This window comes from Mycteria americana, unplaced genomic scaffold (assembly GCF_035582795.1).
Source record: "Mycteria americana isolate JAX WOST 10 ecotype Jacksonville Zoo and Gardens unplaced genomic scaffold, USCA_MyAme_1.0 Scaffold_41, whole genome shotgun sequence".
NCBI lineage: Eukaryota > Metazoa > Chordata > Aves > Ciconiiformes > Ciconiidae > Mycteria > Mycteria americana.
In genome coordinates, this window is record NW_027445628.1 from 482,359 (window position 1) to 500,867 (window position 18,509).

Genomic DNA, 18,509 nt, shown 5'->3' on the forward strand with positions numbered 1-18,509 from the left:
CAATCGCTGGACGATTCGAATTTGGCAGCCGGGCTCTGCCAGAGTCACATAGGCATTGTTGCATCATAACCAACCAAAGCTTTTGCATAGCGTGAATGTCTGTGCGGCAGCGAATGCAGTTCCAAGGGACAGTGAAAACCAGGTAGACCTTTCAGTGCTGGGAGCTTTCGTGTGGGCGCAATCGCTGGACGTTTCGAATTTCGCAGCCGGGCTCTGCGACAGTCACATAGTCATTGTTGCATCATAACCAACCAAGGCATTTGCAGAGCGCGAATGTCTATGCGGCAGCGAATGCAGTTCCAAGGGACAGTGAAAACCAGGTAGAGCTTGCAGTGCTGGCAGCTTTCGTGTGGGCGCTATCGCTGGACGTTTCGAATTTGGCAGCCGGGCTCTGCGACAGTCAAATAGGCATTGTTGCATCATAACCAACCAAGGCATTTGCAGAGCGCGAATGTCTGTGCGGCAGCGAATGCAGTTCCAAGGGACAGTGAAAACCAGGTAGACCTTTCAGTGCTGGCAGCTTTCGTGTGGGCGCTATCGCTGGACGTTTCGAATTTGGCAGCCGGGCTCTGCCAGAGTCACATAGGCATTGTTGCATCATAGCCAACCAAGGCATTTGCAGAGCGCGAATGTCTGTGCGGCAGAGAATGCAATTCCAAGGGACAGTGAAAACCAGGTAGAGCTTTCAGTGCTGGCAGCTTTCGTCTGGGCGCAATCGCGGGACGTTTCGAATTTGGCAGCTGGACTCTGCCAGAGTCACGTAGGCATTGTTGCATCATAAACAATCAAAGCTCTTGCAGAGCGCGAATTTCTGTGCGGCAGCAAATGCAGTTCCAAGGGACAGTGAAAACCAGGTAGACCTTTCAGTGCTGGCAGCTTTCGTGTGGGCGCAATCGCTGGACATTTCGAATTTGGCAGCCGGGCTCTGCGACAGTCACATAGGCATTGTTGCATCATAACCAACCAAAGGTCTTGCAGAGCACAAATGTCTGTGCGGCAGCGAATGCAGTTCCAAGGGACAGTGAAAACCAGTTAGACCTTTCAGTGTTGGCAGCTTTTGTGTGGGCGCAATCGCTGGACGTTTCGAATTTGGCAGCTGGGCTCTGCCAGAGTCACATAGGCATTGTTGCATCATAAATAACCAAGGCTTTTGCAGAGCGCGAATGTCTGTGCGGCAGCGAATGCAGTTCCAAGGGACAGTGAAAACCAGGTAGAGCTTTCAGTGCTGGCAGCTTTCGTGTGGACTCAATCGCTGGACGTTTCGAATTTGGCAGCCGGGCTCTGCCAGAGTCACATAGGCATTGTTGCATCATAACCAACCAAAGCTCTTGCAGAGCGCGAATGTCTGTGCGGCAGCGAATGCAGTTCCAAGGGACAGTGAAAACCAGGTAGAGCTTTCAGTGCTGGCAGCTTTCGTGTGGACGCAATCGCTGGACGTTTCGAATTTGGCAGCCGGGCTCTGCGACAGTCACATAGGCATTGTTGCATCATAACCAACCAAAGGTCTTGCAGAGCACAAATGTCTGTGCGGCAGCGAATGCAGTTCCAAGGGACAGTGAAAACCAGGTAGAGCTTTCAGTGCTGGCAGCTTTCGTGTGGGCGCAATCGCTGGACGTTCCGAATTTGGCAGCCGGGCTCTGCGACAGTCACATAGGCATTGTTGCATCATAACCAACCAAACATCTTGCAGAGCGCGAATGTCTGTGCGGCAGCGAATGAAGTTCCAAGGGACAGTGAAAACCAGGTAGAGCTTGCAGTGCTGGCAGCTTTCGTGTGGGCGCAATCGCTGGACGTTTCGAATTTGGCAGCCGGGCTCTTAGACAGTCACATAGGCATTGTTGCATCATAACCAACCAAGGCATTTGCAGAGCGCGAATGTCTGTGCGGCAGCGAATGCAGTTCCAAGGGACAGTGAAAACCAGGTAGAGCTTTCAGTGCTGGAAGCTTTCGTGTGGGCGCAATCGCTGGACGTTTCGAATTTGGCAGCCGGGCTCTGCGACAGTCACATAGGCATTGTTGCATCATAACCAACCAAAGCTCTTGCCGAGCGCAAATATCTGTGCGGCAGCGAATGCAGTTCCAAGGGACAGTGAAAACCAGGTAGAGCTTTCAGTGCTGGCAGCTTTCGTGTGGGCACAATCGCTGGACGTTTCGAATTTGGCAGCCGGGCTCTTCGACAGTCACATAGGCATTGTTGCATCATAACCAACAAAAGGTCTTGCAGAGCGCAAATATCTCTGCGGCAGCGAATGCAGTTCCAAAGGACAGTGAAAACCAGGTAGACCTTTCAGTGCTGGCAGCTTTCGTGTGGGTGCAATCGTTGGACATTTCGAATTTGGCAGCTGGTCTCTGCGACAGTCACATAGGCATTGTTGCATCATAACCAACCAAAGCTCTTGCAGAGCACGAATGTCTGTGCGGCAGCGAATGCAGTTCCAAGGGACAGTGAAAACCAGGTAGAGCTTTCAGTGCTGGCAGCTTTCGTGTGGGCGCAATCGCTGGACGTTTCGAATTTGGCAGCCGGGCTCTTCGACAGTCACATAGGCATTGTTGCATCATAACCAACCAAGGCATTTGCAGAGCGCGAATGTCTGTGCGGCAGCGACTGCAGTTCCAAGGGACAGTGAAAACCAGGTAGAGCTTTCAGTGCTGGAAGCTTTCGTGTGGGCGCAATCGCGGGACGTTTCGAATTTGGCAGCTGGGCTCGGCCAGAGTCACATAGGCATTGTTGCATCATAAACAACCAAGGCTTTTGCAGAGAGCGAATGTCTATGCGGCAGCGAATGCAGTTCCAAGGGACAGTGAAAACCAGGTAGAGCTTTCAGTGCTGGCAGCTTTCGTGTGGGCGCAATCGCTGGACGTTTCGAATTTGGCAGCCGGGCTCTGCGACAGTCACATAGGCATTGTTGCATCATAACCAACCAAAGCTCTTGCAGAGCACGAATGTCTGTGCGGCAGCGAATGCAGTTCCAAGGGACAGTGAAAACCAGGTAGAGCTTTCAGTGCTGGCAGCTTTCGTGTGGGCGCAATCGCTGGACGTTTCGAATTTGGCAGCCGGGCTCTTCGACAGTCACATAGGCATTGTTGCATCATAACCAACCAAGGCATTTGCAGAGCGCGAATGTCTGTGCGGCAGCGACTGCAGTTCCAAGGGACAGTGAAAACCAGGTAGAGCTTTCAGTGCTGGAAGCTTTCGTGTGGGCGCAATCGCGGGACGTTTCGAATTTGGCAGCTGGGCTCGGCCAGAGTCACATAGGCATTGTTGCATCATAAACAACCAAGGCTTTTGCAGAGAGCGAATGTCTGTGCGGCAGCGAATGCAGTTCCAAGGGACAGTGAAAACCAGGTAGAGCTTTCAGTGCTGGCAGCTTTCGTGTGGGCGCAATCGCTGGACGTTTCGAATTTGGCAGCCGGGCTCTGCGACAGTCACATAGGCATTGTTGCATCATAACCAACCAAAGCTCTTGCAGAGCACGAATGTCTGTGCGGCAGCGAATGCAGTTCCAAGGGACAGTGAAAACCAGGTAGAGCTTTCAGTGCTGGCAGCTTTCGTGTGGGCGCAATCGCTGGACGTTTCGAATTTGGCAGCCGGGCTCTGCGACAGTCACATAGGCATTGTTGCATCATAACCAACCAAAGCTCTTGCCGAGCGCAAATATCTGTGCGGCAGCGAATGCAGTTCCAAGGGACAGTGAAAACCAGGTAGAGCTTTCAGTGCTGGCAGCTTTCGTGTGGGCACAATCGCTGGACGTTTCGAATTTGGCAGCCGGGCTCTTCGACAGTCACATAGGCATTGTTGCATCATAACCAACAAAAGGTCTTGCAGAGCGCAAATGTCTGTGCGGCAGCGAATGCAGTTCCAAGGGACAGTGAAAACCAGGTAGAGCTTTCAGTGCTGGCAGCTTTCGTGTGGGCGCAATCGCTGGACGTTTCGAATTTGGCAGCCGGGCTCTGCGACAGTCACATAGGCATTGTTGCATCATAACCAACCAAGGCTTTTGCAGAGCGCGAATGTCTGTGCAGCAGCGAATGCAATTCCAAGGGACAGTGAAAACCAGGTAGAGCTTGCAGTGCTGGCAGCTTTCGTGTGGGCGCTATCGCTGGACGTTTCGAATTTGGCAGCCGGGCTCTGCGACAGTCAAATAGGCATTGTTGCATCATAACCAACCAAGGCATTTGCAGAGCGCGAATGTCTGTGCGGCAGCGAATGCAGTTCCAAGGGACAGTGAAAACCAGGTAGACCTTTCAGTGCTGGCAGCTTTCGTGTGGGCGCTATCGCTGGACGTTTCGAATTTGGCAGCCGGGCTCTGCCAGAGTCACATAGGCATTGTTGCATCATAGCCAACCAAGGCATTTGCAGAGCGCGAATGTCTGTGCGGCAGAGAATGCAATTCCAAGGGACAGTGAAAACCAGGTAGAGCTTTCAGTGCTGGCAGCTTTCGTCTGGGCGCAATCGCGGGACGTTTCGAATTTGGCAGCTGGACTCTGCCAGAGTCACGTAGGCATTGTTGCATCATAAACAATCAAAGCTCTTGCAGAGCGCGAATTTCTGTGCGGCAGCAAATGCAGTTCCAAGGGACAGTGAAAACCAGGTAGACCTTTCAGTGCTGGCAGCTTTCGTGTGGGCGCAATCGCTGGACATTTCGAATTTGGCAGCCGGGCTCTGCGACAGTCACATAGGCATTGTTGCATCATAACCAACCAAAGGTCTTGCAGAGCACAAATGTCTGTGCGGCAGCGAATGCAGTTCCAAGGGACAGTGAAAACCAGTTAGACCTTTCAGTGTTGGCAGCTTTTGTGTGGGCGCAATCGCTGGACGTTTCGAATTTGGCAGCTGGGCTCTGCCAGAGTCACATAGGCATTGTTGCATCATAAATAACCAAGGCTTTTGCAGAGCGCGAATGTCTGTGCGGCAGCGAATGCAGTTCCAAGGGACAGTGAAAACCAGGTAGAGCTTTCAGTGCTGGCAGCTTTCGTGTGGACTCAATCGCTGGACGTTTCGAATTTGGCAGCCGGGCTCTGCCAGAGTCACATAGGCATTGTTGCATCATAACCAACCAAAGCTCTTGCAGAGCGCGAATGTCTGTGCGGCAGCGAATGCAGTTCCAAGGGACAGTGAAAACCAGGTAGAGCTTTCAGTGCTGGCAGCTTTCGTGTGGACGCAATCGCTGGACGTTTCGAATTTGGCAGCCGGGCTCTGCGACAGTCACATAGGCATTGTTGCATCATAACCAACCAAAGGTCTTGCAGAGCACAAATGTCTGTGCGGCAGCGAATGCAGTTCCAAGGGACAGTGAAAACCAGGTAGAGCTTTCAGTGCTGGCAGCTTTCGTGTGGGCGCAATCGCTGGACGTTTCGAATTTGGCAGCCGGGCTCTGCGACAGTCACATAGGCATTGTTGCATCATAACCAACCAAACATCTTGCAGAGCGCGAATGTCTGTGCGGCAGCGAATGAAGTTCCAAGGGACAGTGAAAACCAGGTAGAGCTTGCAGTGCTGGCAGCTTTCGTGTGGGCGCAATCGCTGGACGTTTCGAATTTGGCAGCCGGGCTCTTAGACAGTCACATAGGCATTGTTGCATCATAACCAACCAAGGCATTTGCAGAGCGCGAATGTCTGTGCGGCAGCGAATGCAGTTCCAAGGGACAGTGAAAACCAGGTAGAGCTTTCAGTGCTGGAAGCTTTCGTGTGGGCGCAATCGCTGGACGTTTCGAATTTGGCAGCCGGGCTCTGCGACAGTCACATAGGCATTGTTGCATCATAACCAACCAAAGCTCTTGCCGAGCGCAAATATCTGTGCGGCAGCGAATGCAGTTCCAAGGGACAGTGAAAACCAGGTAGAGCTTTCAGTGCTGGCAGCTTTCGTGTGGGCACAATCGCTGGACGTTTCGAATTTGGCAGCCGGGCTCTTCGACAGTCACATAGGCATTGTTGCATCATAACCAACAAAAGGTCTTGCAGAGCGCAAATATCTCTGCGGCAGCGAATGCAGTTCCAAAGGACAGTGAAAACCAGGTAGACCTTTCAGTGCTGGCAGCTTTCGTGTGGGTGCAATCGTTGGACATTTCGAATTTGGCAGCTGGTCTCTGCGACAGTCACATAGGCATTGTTGCATCATAACCAACCAAAGCTCTTGCAGAGCACGAATGTCTGTGCGGCAGCGAATGCAGTTCCAAGGGACAGTGAAAACCAGGTAGAGCTTTCAGTGCTGGCAGCTTTCGTGTGGGCGCAATCGCTGGACGTTTCGAATTTGGCAGCCGGGCTCTTCGACAGTCACATAGGCATTGTTGCATCATAACCAACCAAGGCATTTGCAGAGCGCGAATGTCTGTGCGGCAGCGACTGCAGTTCCAAGGGACAGTGAAAACCAGGTAGAGCTTTCAGTGCTGGAAGCTTTCGTGTGGGCGCAATCGCGGGACGTTTCGAATTTGGCAGCTGGGCTCGGCCAGAGTCACATAGGCATTGTTGCATCATAAACAACCAAGGCTTTTGCAGAGAGCGAATGTCTATGCGGCAGCGAATGCAGTTCCAAGGGACAGTGAAAACCAGGTAGAGCTTTCAGTGCTGGCAGCTTTCGTGTGGGCGCAATCGCTGGACGTTTCGAATTTGGCAGCCGGGCTCTGCGACAGTCACATAGGCATTGTTGCATCATAACCAACCAAAGCTCTTGCAGAGCACGAATGTCTGTGCGGCAGCGAATGCAGTTCCAAGGGACAGTGAAAACCAGGTAGAGCTTTCAGTGCTGGCAGCTTTCGTGTGGGCGCAATCGCTGGACGTTTCGAATTTGGCAGCCGGGCTCTTCGACAGTCACATAGGCATTGTTGCATCATAACCAACCAAGGCATTTGCAGAGCGCGAATGTCTGTGCGGCAGCGACTGCAGTTCCAAGGGACAGTGAAAACCAGGTAGAGCTTTCAGTGCTGGAAGCTTTCGTGTGGGCGCAATCGCGGGACGTTTCGAATTTGGCAGCTGGGCTCGGCCAGAGTCACATAGGCATTGTTGCATCATAAACAACCAAGGCTTTTGCAGAGAGCGAATGTCTGTGCGGCAGCGAATGCAGTTCCAAGGGACAGTGAAAACCAGGTAGAGCTTTCAGTGCTGGCAGCTTTCGTGTGGGCGCAATCGCTGGACGTTTCGAATTTGGCAGCCGGGCTCTGCGACAGTCACATAGGCATTGTTGCATCATAACCAACCAAAGCTCTTGCAGAGCACGAATGTCTGTGCGGCAGCGAATGCAGTTCCAAGGGACAGTGAAAACCAGGTAGAGCTTTCAGTGCTGGCAGCTTTCGTGTGGGCGCAATCGCTGGACGTTTCGAATTTGGCAGCCGGGCTCTGCGACAGTCACATAGGCATTGTTGCATCATAACCAACCAAAGCTCTTGCCGAGCGCAAATATCTGTGCGGCAGCGAATGCAGTTCCAAGGGACAGTGAAAACCAGGTAGAGCTTTCAGTGCTGGCAGCTTTCGTGTGGGCACAATCGCTGGACGTTTCGAATTTGGCAGCCGGGCTCTTCGACAGTCACATAGGCATTGTTGCATCATAACCAACAAAAGGTCTTGCAGAGCGCAAATGTCTGTGCGGCAGCGAATGCAGTTCCAAGGGACAGTGAAAACCAGGTAGAGCTTTCAGTGCTGGCAGCTTTCGTGTGGGCGCAATCGCTGGACGTTTCGAATTTGGCAGCCGGGCTCTGCGACAGTCACATAGGCATTGTTGCATCATAACCAACCAAGGCTTTTGCAGAGCGCGAATGTCTGTGCAGCAGCGAATGCAATTCCAAGGGACAGTGAAAACCAGGTAGAGCTTTCAGTGCTGGCAGCTTTCGTGTGGGCGCAATCTCTGGATGTTTCGAATTTGGCAGCCGGGCTCTGCGACAGTCACATAGGCATTGTTGCATCATAACCAACCAAGGCATTTGCAGAGCACGAATGTCTGTGCGGCAGCGAATGCAGTTCCAAGGGACAGTGAAAACCAGGTAGAGCTTTCAGTGCTGCAAGCTTTCGTGTGGGCGCAATCGCTGGACGTTTCGAATTTGGCAGCCGGGCTCTGCGACAGTCACATAGGCATTGTTGCATCATAACCAACCAAGGCTTTTGCAGAGCGCGAATGTCTGTGCAGCAGCGAATGCAATTCCAAGGGACAGTGAAAACCAGGTATACCTTTCAGTGCTGGGAGCTTTCGTGTGGGCGCAATCTCTGGATGTTTCGAATTTGGCAGCCGGGCTCTGCGACAGTCACATAGGCATTGTTGCATCATAACCAACCAAGGCTCTTGCATAGCGTGAATGTCTGTGCGGCAGCGAATGCAGTTCCAAGGGACAGTGAAAACCAGGTAGAGCTTTCAGTGCTGGGAGCTTTCGTGTGGGCGCAATCACTGGACGTTTCGAATTTGGCAGCCGGGCTCTGCGACAGTCACATAGGCATTGTTGCATCATAACCAACCAAGGCTTTTGCAGAGCGCGAATGTCTGTGCGGCAGCGAATGCAGTTCCAAGGGACAGTGAAAACCAGGTAGAGCTTGCAGTGCTTGCATTATTCGTATGGGCGCAATCGCTGGACGTTTCAAATTTGGCAGCCGGGCTCTGCCAGAGTCACATAGGCATTGTTGCATCATAACCAACCAAGGCTTTTGCATAGCGAGAATGTCTGTGCGGCAGCGAATGCAGTTCCAAAGGACAGTGAAAACCAGGTAGAGCTTTCAGTGCTGGCAGCTTTCGTGTGGGCGCTATCGCTGGACGTTTCGAATTTGGCAACCGGGCTCTGCCACAGTCACATAGGCATTGTTGCATCATAGCCAACCAAGGCATGTGCAGAGCGCGAATGTCTGTGCGGCAGCGAATGCAGTTCCAAGGGACAGTGAAAACCAGGTAGAGCTTGCAGTGCTGGCAGCTTTCGTGTGGGCGCAATCGCTGGACGTTTCGAATTTGGCAGCCGGGCTCTGCCAGAGTCACATAGGCATTGTTGCATCATAACCAACCAAGGCATTTGCAGAGCGCGAATGTCTGTGCGGCAGCGAATGCAGTTCCAAGGGACAGTGAAAACCAGGTAGACCTTTCAGTGCTGGCAGCTTTCGTGTGGGCGCAATCGCTGGACGTTTCGAATTTGGCAGCCGGACTCTGCCAGAGTCACATAGGCATTGTTGCATCATAACTAACAAAAGGTTTTGCAGAGCGTGAATGTCTGTGCGGCAGCGAATGCAGTTCCAAGGGACAGTGAAAACCAGGTAGACCTTTCAGTGCTGGCAGCTTTCGTGTGGGCGCAATCGCGGGATGTTTCGAATTTGGCAGCCGGGCTCGGCCAGAGTCACATAGGCATTGTTGCATCATAACCAACCAAAGGTCTTGCAGAGCGCGAATGTCTGTGCGGCAGCAAATGCAGTTCCAAGGGACAGTGAAAACCAGGTAGAGCTTTCAGTGCTGGCGGCTTTCGTGTGGGCGCAATCGCTGGACGTTTCGAATTTGGCAGCCGGGCTCTGCGACAGTCACATAGGCATTGTTGCATCATAACCAACAAAAGGTTTTGCAGAGCGCGAATGTCTGTGCGGCAGCGAATGCAGTTCCAAGGGACAGTGAAAACCAGGTAGACCTTTCAGTGCTGGCAGCTTTCGTGTGGGCGCTATCGCTGGACGTTTCGAATTTGGCAACCGGGCTCTGCCACAGTCACATAGGCATTGTTGCATCATAGCCAACCAAGGCATGTGCAGAGCGCGAATGTCTGTGCGGCAGCGAATGCAGTTCCAAGGGACAGTGAAAACCAGGTAGAGCTTGCAGTGCTGGCAGCTTTCGTGTGGGCGCAATCGCTGGACGTTTCGAATTTGGCAGCCGGGCTCTGCCAGAGTCACATAGGCATTGTTGCATCATAACCAACCAAGGCATTTGCAGAGCGCGAATGTCTGTGCGGCAGCGAATGCAGTTCCAAGGGACAGTGAAAACCAGGTAGACCTTTCAGTGCTGGCAGCTTTCGTGTGGGCGCAATCGCTGGACGTTTCGAATTTGGCAGCCGGGCTCTGCCAGAGTCACATAGGCATTGTTGCATCAGAGCCAACCAAGGCATTTGCAGAGCGCGAATGTCTGTGCGGCAGCGAATGCAGTTCCAAGGGACAGTGAAAACCAGGTAGAGCTTTCAGTGCTGGCAGCTTTCGTGTGGGCGCAATCGCTGGACGTTTCGAATTTGGCAGCCAGGCTCTGCGACAGTCACATAGGCATTGTTGCATCATAACCAACCAAAGGTTTTGCAGAGCGCGAATGTCTGTGCGGCAGCGAATGCAGTTCCAAGGGACAGTGAAAACCAGGTAGACCTTTCAGTGCTGGCAGCTTTCGTGTGGGCGCAATCGCGGGACGTTTCGAATTTGGCAGCTGGGCTCTGCCAGAGTCACATAGGCATTGTTGCATCATAACTAACCAAGGCTTTTCCAGAGCGCGAATGTCTGTGCGGCAGCGAATGCAGTTCCAAGGGACAGTGAAAACCAGGTAGACCTTTCATGCTGGCAGCATTCGTGTGGGCGTAATCGCTGGACGTTTCGAATTTGGCAGCCGGGCTCTGCGACAGTCACATAAGCATTGTTGCACCATACCCAACCAAACATCTTGCAGAGGGCGAATGTCTGTGCGGCAGCGAATGCAGTTCCAAGGGACAGTGAAAACCAGGTAGAGCTTTCAGTGCTGGCAGCTTTCGTGTGGGCGCAATCGCTGGACGTTTCGAATTTGGCAGCCGGGTTCTGCGACAGTCACATAGGCATTGTTGCATCATAACCAACCAAGGCATTTGCAGAGCGCGAATGTCTGTGCGGCAGCGAATGCAGTTCCAAGGGACAGTGAAAACCAGGTAGAGCTTTCAGTGCTGGCAGCTTTCGTGTGGGCGCAATCGCGGGACGTTTCGAATTTGGCAGCCGTGCTCTGCGACAGTCACATAGACATTGTTGCATCATAACCAACCAAACATCTTGCAGAGAGCGAATGTCTGTGCGGCAGCGAATGCAGTTCCAAGGGACAGTGAAAACCAGGTAGAGCTTTCAGTGCTGGCAGCTTTCGTGTGGGCGCAATCGCTGGACGTTTCGAATTTGGCAGCCGGGCTCTGCGACAGTCACATAGGCATTGTTGCATCATAACCAACCAAAGCTCTTGCAGAGCACGAATGTCTGTGCGGCAGCGAATGCAGTTCCAAGGGACAGTGAAAACCAGGTAGAGCTTTCAGTGCTGGCAGCTTTCGTGTGGGCGCAATCGCTGAACATTTCGAATTTGGCAGCCGGGCTCTGCGACAGTCACATAGGCATTGTTGCATCATAACCAACCAAAGGTCTTGCAGAGCACAAATGTCTGTGCGGCAGCGAATGCAGTTCCAAGGGACAGTGAAAACCAGGTAGACCTTTCAGTGCTGGCAGCTTTCGTGTGGGCGCAATCGCTGGACGTTTCGAATTTGGCAGCCAGGCTCTGCGACAGTCACATAGGCATTGTTGCATCATAACCAACCAAGGCATTTGCAGAGCGCGAATGTCTGTGCGGCAGCGACTGCAGTTCCAAGGGACAGTGAAAACCAGGTAGAGCTTTCAGTGCTGGAAGCTTTCGTGTGGGCGCAATCGCGGGACGTTTCGAATTTGGCAGCTGGGCTCGGCCAGAGTCACATAGGCATTGTTGCATCATAAACAACCAAGGCTTTTGCAGAGAGCGAATGTCTGTGCGGCAGCGAATGCAGTTCCAAGGGACAGTGAAAACCAGGTAGAGCTTTCAGTGCTGGCAGCTTTCGTGTGGGCGCAATCGCTGGACGTTTCGAATTTGGCAGCCGGGCTCTGCGACAGTCACATAGGCATTGTTGCATCATAACCAACCAAAGCTCTTGCAGAGCACGAATGTCTGTGCGGCAGCGAATGCAGTTCCAAGGGACAGTGAAAACCAGGTAGAGCTTTCAGTGCTGGCAGCTTTCGTGTGGGCGCAATCGCTGGACGTTTCGAATTTGGCAGCCGGGCTCTGCGACAGTCACATAGGCATTGTTGCATCATAACCAACCAAAGCTCTTGCCGAGCGCAAATATCTGTGCGGCAGCGAATGCAGTTCCAAGGGACAGTGAAAACCAGGTAGAGCTTTCAGTGCTGGCAGCTTTCGTGTGGGCACAATCGCTGGACGTTTCGAATTTGGCAGCCGGGCTCTTCGACAGTCACATAGGCATTGTTGCATCATAACCAACAAAAGGTCTTGCAGAGCGCAAATGTCTGTGCGGCAGCGAATGCAGTTCCAAGGGACAGTGAAAACCAGGTAGAGCTTTCAGTGCTGGCAGCTTTCGTGTGGGCGCAATCGCTGGACGTTTCGAATTTGGCAGCCGGGCTCTGCGACAGTCACATAGGCATTGTTGCATCATAACCAACCAAGGCTTTTGCAGAGCGCGAATGTCTGTGCAGCAGCGAATGCAATTCCAAGGGACAGTGAAAACCAGGTAGAGCTTTCAGTGCTGGCAGCTTTCGTGTGGGCGCAATCTCTGGATGTTTCGAATTTGGCAGCCGGGCTCTGCGACAGTCACATAGGCATTGTTGCATCATAACCAACCAAGGCATTTGCAGAGCGCGAATGTCTGTGCGGCAGCGAATGCAGTTCCAAGGGACAGTGAAAACCAGGTAGAGCTTTCAGTGCTGGAAGCTTTCGTGTGGGCGCAATCGCTGGACGTTTCGAATTTGGCAGCCGGGCTCTGCGACAGTCACATAGGTATTGTTGCATCATAACCAACCAAAGCTCTTGCATAGCGTGAATGTCTGTGCGGCAGCGAATGCAGTTCCAAGGGACAGTGAAAACCAGGTAGAGCTTTCAGTGCTGGGAGCTTTCGTGTGGGCGCAATCACTGGACGTTTCGAATTTGGCAGCCGGGCTCTGCGACAGTCACATAGGCATTGTTGCATCATAACCAACCAAGGCTTTTGCAGAGCGCGAATGTCTGTGCGGCAGCGAATGCAGTTCCAAGGGACAGTGAAAACCAGGTAGAGCTTGCAGTGCTTGCATTATTCGTATGGGCGCAATCGCTGGACGTTTCAAATTTGGCAGCCGGGCTCTGCCAGAGTCACATAGGCATTGTTGCATCATAACCAACCAAGGCTTTTGCATAGCGAGAATGTCTGTGCGGCAGCGAATGCAGTTCCAAAGGACAGTGAAAACCAGGTAGAGCTTTCAGTGCTGGCAGCTTTCGTGTGGGCGCAATCGCTGGACGTTTTGAATTTGGCAGCCGGGCTCTGCGACAGTCACATAGGCATTGTTGCATCATAACTAACAAAAGGTTTTGCAGAGCGTGAATGTCTGTGCGGCAGCGAATGCAGTTCCAAGGGACAGTGAAAACCAGGTAGACCTTTCAGTGCTGGCAGCTTTCGTGTGGGCGCAATTGCGGGATGTTTCGAATTTGGCAGCCGGGCTCGGCCAGAGTCACATAGGCATTGTTGCATCATAACCAACCAAAGGTCTTGCAGAGCGCGAATGTCTGTGCGGCAGCAAATGCAGTTCCAAGGGACAGTGAAAACCAGGTAGAGCTTTCAGTGCTGGCGGCTTTCGTGTGGGCGCAATCGCTGGACGTTTCGAATTTGGCAGCCGGGCTCTGCGACAGTCACATAGGCATTGTTGCATCATAACCAACAAAAGGTTTTGCAGAGCGCGAATGTCTGTGCGGCAGCGAATGCAGTTCCAAGGGACAGTGAAAACCAGGTAGACCTTTCAGTGCTGGCAGCTTTCGTGTGGGCGCTATCGCTGGACGTTTCGAATTTGGCAACCGGGCTCTGCCACAGTCACATAGGCATTGTTGCATCATAGCCAACCAAGGCATGTGCAGAGCGCGAATGTCTGTGCGGCAGCGAATGCAGTTCCAAGGGACAGTGAAAACCAGGTAGAGCTTGCAGTGCTGGCAGCTTTCGTGTGGGCGCAATCGCTGGACGTTTCGAATTTGGCAGCCGGGCTCTGCCAGAGTCACATAGGCATTGTTGCATCATAACCAACCAAGGCATTTGCAGAGCGCGAATGTCTGTGCGGCAGCGAATGCAGTTCCAAGGGACAGTGAAAACCAGGTAGAGCTTTCAGTGCTGGCAGCTTTCGTGTGGGCGCAATCGCTGGACGTTTCGAATTTGGCAGCCGGGCTCTGCCAGAGTCACATAGGCATTGTTGCATCATAACCAACCAAAGCTCTTGCAGAGCGCGAATGTCTGTGCGGCAGCGAATGCAGTTCCAAGGGACAGTGAAAACCAGGTAGAGCTTTCAGTGCTGGCAGCTTTCGTGTGGGCGCAATCGCTGGACGTTTCGAATTTGGCAGCCAGGCTCTGCGACAGTCACATAGGCATTGTTGCATCATAACCAACCAAAGGTTTTGCAGAGCGCGAATGTCTGTGCGGCAGCGAATGCAGTTCCAAGGGACAGTGAAAACCAGGTAGAGCTTTCAGTGCTGGCAGCTTTCGTGTGGGCGCAATCGCTGGACGTTTCGAATTTGGCAGCTGGGCTCTGCCAGAGTCACATAGGCATTGTTGCATCATAACTAACCAAGGCTTTTCCAGAGCGCGAATGTCTGTGCGGCAGCGAATGCAGTTCCAAGGGACAGTGAAAACCAGGTAGACCTTTCATGCTGGCAGCATTCGTGTGGGCGTAATCGCTGGACGTTTCGAATTTGGCAGCCGGGCTCTGCGACAGTCACATAAGCATTGTTGCACCATACCCAACCAAACATCTTGCAGAGGGCGAATGTCTGTGCGGCAGCGAATGCAGTTCCAAGGGACAGTGAAAACCAGGTAGAGCTTTCAGTGCTGGCAGCTTTCGTGTGGGCGCAATCGCTGGACGTTTCGAATTTGGCAGCCGGGTTCTGCGACAGTCACATAGGCATTGTTGCATCATAACCAACCAAGGCATTTGCAGAGCGCGAATGTCTGTGCGGCAGCGAATGCAGTTCCAAGGGACAGTGAAAACCAGTTAGACCTTTCAGTGCTGGCAGCTTTCGTGTGGGCGCAATCGCGGGACGTTTCGAATTTGGCAGCCGGGCTCTGCGACAGTCACATAGACATTGTTGCATCATAACCAACCAAACATCTTGCAGAGAGCGAATGTCTGTGCGGCAGCGAATGCAGTTCCAAGGGACAGTGAAAACCAGGTAGAGCTTTCAGTGCTGGCAGCTTTCGTGTGGGCGCAATCGCTGGACGTTTCGAATTTGGCAGCCGGGCTCTGCGACAGTCACATAGGCATTGTTGCATCATAACCAACCAAAGCTCTTGCAGAGCACGAATGTCTGTGCGGCAGCGAATGCAGTTCCAAGGGACAGTGAAAACCAGGTAGAGCTTTCAGTGCTGGCAGCTTTCGTGTGGGCGCAATCGCTGAACATTTCGAATTTGGCAGCCGGGCTCTGCGACAGTCACATAGGCATTGTTGCATCATAACCAACCAAAGGTCTTGCAGAGCACAAATGTCTGTGCGGCAGCGAATGCAGTTCCAAGGGACAGTGAAAACCAGGTAGACCTTTCAGTGCTGGCAGCTTTCGTGTGGGCGCAATCGCTGGACGTTTCGAATTTGGCAGCCAGGCTCTGCGACAGTCACATAGGCATTGTTGCATCATAACCAACCAAAGGTTTTGCAGAGCGCGAATGTCTGTGCGGCAGCGAATGCAGTTCACAGGGACAGTGAAAACCAGGTAGAGCTTTCAGTGCTGGCAGCTTTCGTGTGGGCGCAATCGCGGGACGTTTCGAATCTGGCAGCTGGGCTCTGCCAGAGTCACATAGGCATTGTTGCATCATAACCAACCAAAGCTTTTGCATAGCGCGAATGTCTGTGCGGCAGCGAATGCAGTTCCAAGGGACAGTGAAAACCAGGTAGACCTTTCATGCTGGCAGCATTCGTTTGGGCGTAATCGCTGGACGTTTCGAATTTGGCAGCCGGGCTCTGCGACAGTCACATAAGCATTGTTGCATCATACCCAACCAAACATCTTGCAGAGGGCGAATGTCTGTGCGGCAGCGAATGCAGTTCCAAGGGACAGTGAAAACCAGGTAGAGCTTTCAGTGCTGGCAGCTTTCGTGTGGGCGCAATCGCTGGACGTTTCGAATTTGGCAGCCGGGCTCTGCGACAGTCACATAGGCATTGTTGCATCATAACCAACCAAAGCTTTTGCATAGCATGAATGTCTGTGCGGCAGTGAATGCAGTTCCAAGGGACAGTGAAAACCAGGTAGAGCTTTCAGTGCTGGCAGCTTTCGTGTGGGCGCAATCGCTGGACGTTTCGAATTTGGCAGCCGGGCTCTGCTACAGTCACATAGGCATTGTTGCATCATAACTAACCAAGGCTTTTGCAGAGCGCAAATGTCTGTGCGGCAGCGAATGCAGTTCCAAGGGACAGTGAAAACCAGGTATAGCTTTCAGTGCTGGCAGCTTTCATGTGGGCGCAATCGCTGGACGTTTCGAATTTGGCAGCCGGGCTCTGCCAGAGTCACATAGGCATTGTTGCATCATAAACAACCAAGGCTTTTGCAGAGCGCGAATGTCTGTGCGGCAGCGAATGCAGTTCCAAGGGACAGTGAAAACCAGGTAGAGCTTTCAGTGCTGGCAGCTTTCGTGTGGGCGCAATCGCTGGACGTTTCGAATTTGGCAGCCGGGTTCTGCGACAGTCACATAGGCATTGTTGCATCATAACCAACCAAGGCTTTTGCAGAGCGCGAATGTCTGTGCGGCAGCGAATGCAGTTCCAAGGGACAGTGAAAACCAGGTAGAGCTTTCAGTGCTGGCAGCTTTCGTGTGGGCGCAATCGGTGGACGTTTCGAATTTGGCAGCCGGGCTCTGCGACAGTCACATAGGCATTGTTGCATCATAACCAACCAAAGCTCTTGCAGAGCACGAATGTCTGTGCGGCAGCGAATGCAGTTCCAAGGGACAGTGAAAACCAGGTAGAGCTTTCAGTGCTGGCAGCTTTCGTGTGGGCGCAATCGCTGAACATTTCGAATTTGGCAGCCGGGCTCTTCGACAGTCACATAGGCATTGTTGCATCATAACCAACCAAAGCTCTTGCAGAGCACAAATGTCTGTGCGGCAGCGAATGCAGTTCCAAGGGACAGTGAAAACCAGGTAGACCTTTCAGTGCTGGCAGCTTTTGTGTGGGCGCAATCTCTGGACGTTTCGAATTTGGCAGCCGGGCTCGGCCAGAGTCACATAGGCATTGTTGCATCATAACCAACCAAAGCTTTTGCATAGCGTGAATGTCTGTGCGGCAGCGAATGCAGTTCCAAGGGACAGTGAAAACCAGGTAGAGCTTTCGGTACTGGCAGCTTTCGTCTGGGCGCAATCGCGGGACGTTTCGAATTTGGCAGCTGGGCTCGGCCAGAGTCACATAGGCATTGTTGCATCATAAACAACCAAGGCTTTTGAAGAGCGCGAACGTCTGTGCGGCAGCGAATGCAGTTCCAAGGGACAGTGAAAACCAGGTAGACCTTTCATGCTGGCAGCATTCGTGTGGGCGTAATCGCTGGACGTTTCGAATTTGGCAGCCGGGCTCTGCGACAGTCACATAAGCATTGTTGCATCATAACCAACCAAGCATCTTGCAGAGGGCGAATGTCTGTGCGGCAGCGAATGCAGTTCCAAGGGACAGTGAAAACCAGGTAGACCTTTCAGTGCTGGCAGCTTTCGTCTGGGCGCAATCGCGGGACGTTTCGAATTTGGCAGCCGGGCTCGGCCAGAGTCACATAGGCATTGTTGCATCATAACCAACCAAAGGTCTTGCAGAGCGCGAATGTCTGTGCGGCAGCAAATGCAGTTCCAAGGGACAGTGAAAGCCAGGTAGAGCTTTCAGTGCTGGCAGCTTTCGTGTGGGCGCAATCGCGGGACGTTTCGAATTTGGCAGCCGGGCTCTGCCAGAGTCACATAGGTATTGTTGCATCATAATCAGCCAAGGCATTTGCAGAGCGCGAATGTCTGCGCGGCAGCGAATGCAGTTCCAAGGGACAGTGAAAACCAGGTAGAGCTTTCAGTGCTGGCAGCTTTCGTGTGGGCGCAATCGCTGGACGTTTCGAATTTGGCAGCCGGGCTCTGCGACAGTCACATAGGCATTGTTGCATCATAACCAACCAAAGCTCTTGCAGAGCACGAATGTCTGTGCGGCAGCGAATGCAGTTCCAAGGGACAGTGAAAACCAGGTAGAGCTTTCAGTGCTGGCAGCTTTCGTGTGGGCGCAATCGCTGGACGTTTCGAATTTGGCAGCCGGGCTCTTCGACAGTCACATAGGCATTGTTGCATCATAACCAACAAAAGGTCTTGCAGAGCGCAAATGTCTGTGCGGCAGCGAATGCAGTTCCAAGGGACAGTGAAAACCAGGTAGAGCTTTCAGTGCTGGCAGCTTTCGTGTGGGCGCAATCGCTGGACGTTTCGAATTTGGCAGCCGGGCTCTGCGACAGTCACATAGGCATTGTTGCATCATAACCAACCAAGGCTTTTGCAGAGCGCGAATGTCTGTGCAGCAGCGAATGCAATTCCAAGGGACAGTGAAAACCAGGTAGAGCTTTCAGTGCTGGCAGCTTTCGTGTGGGCGC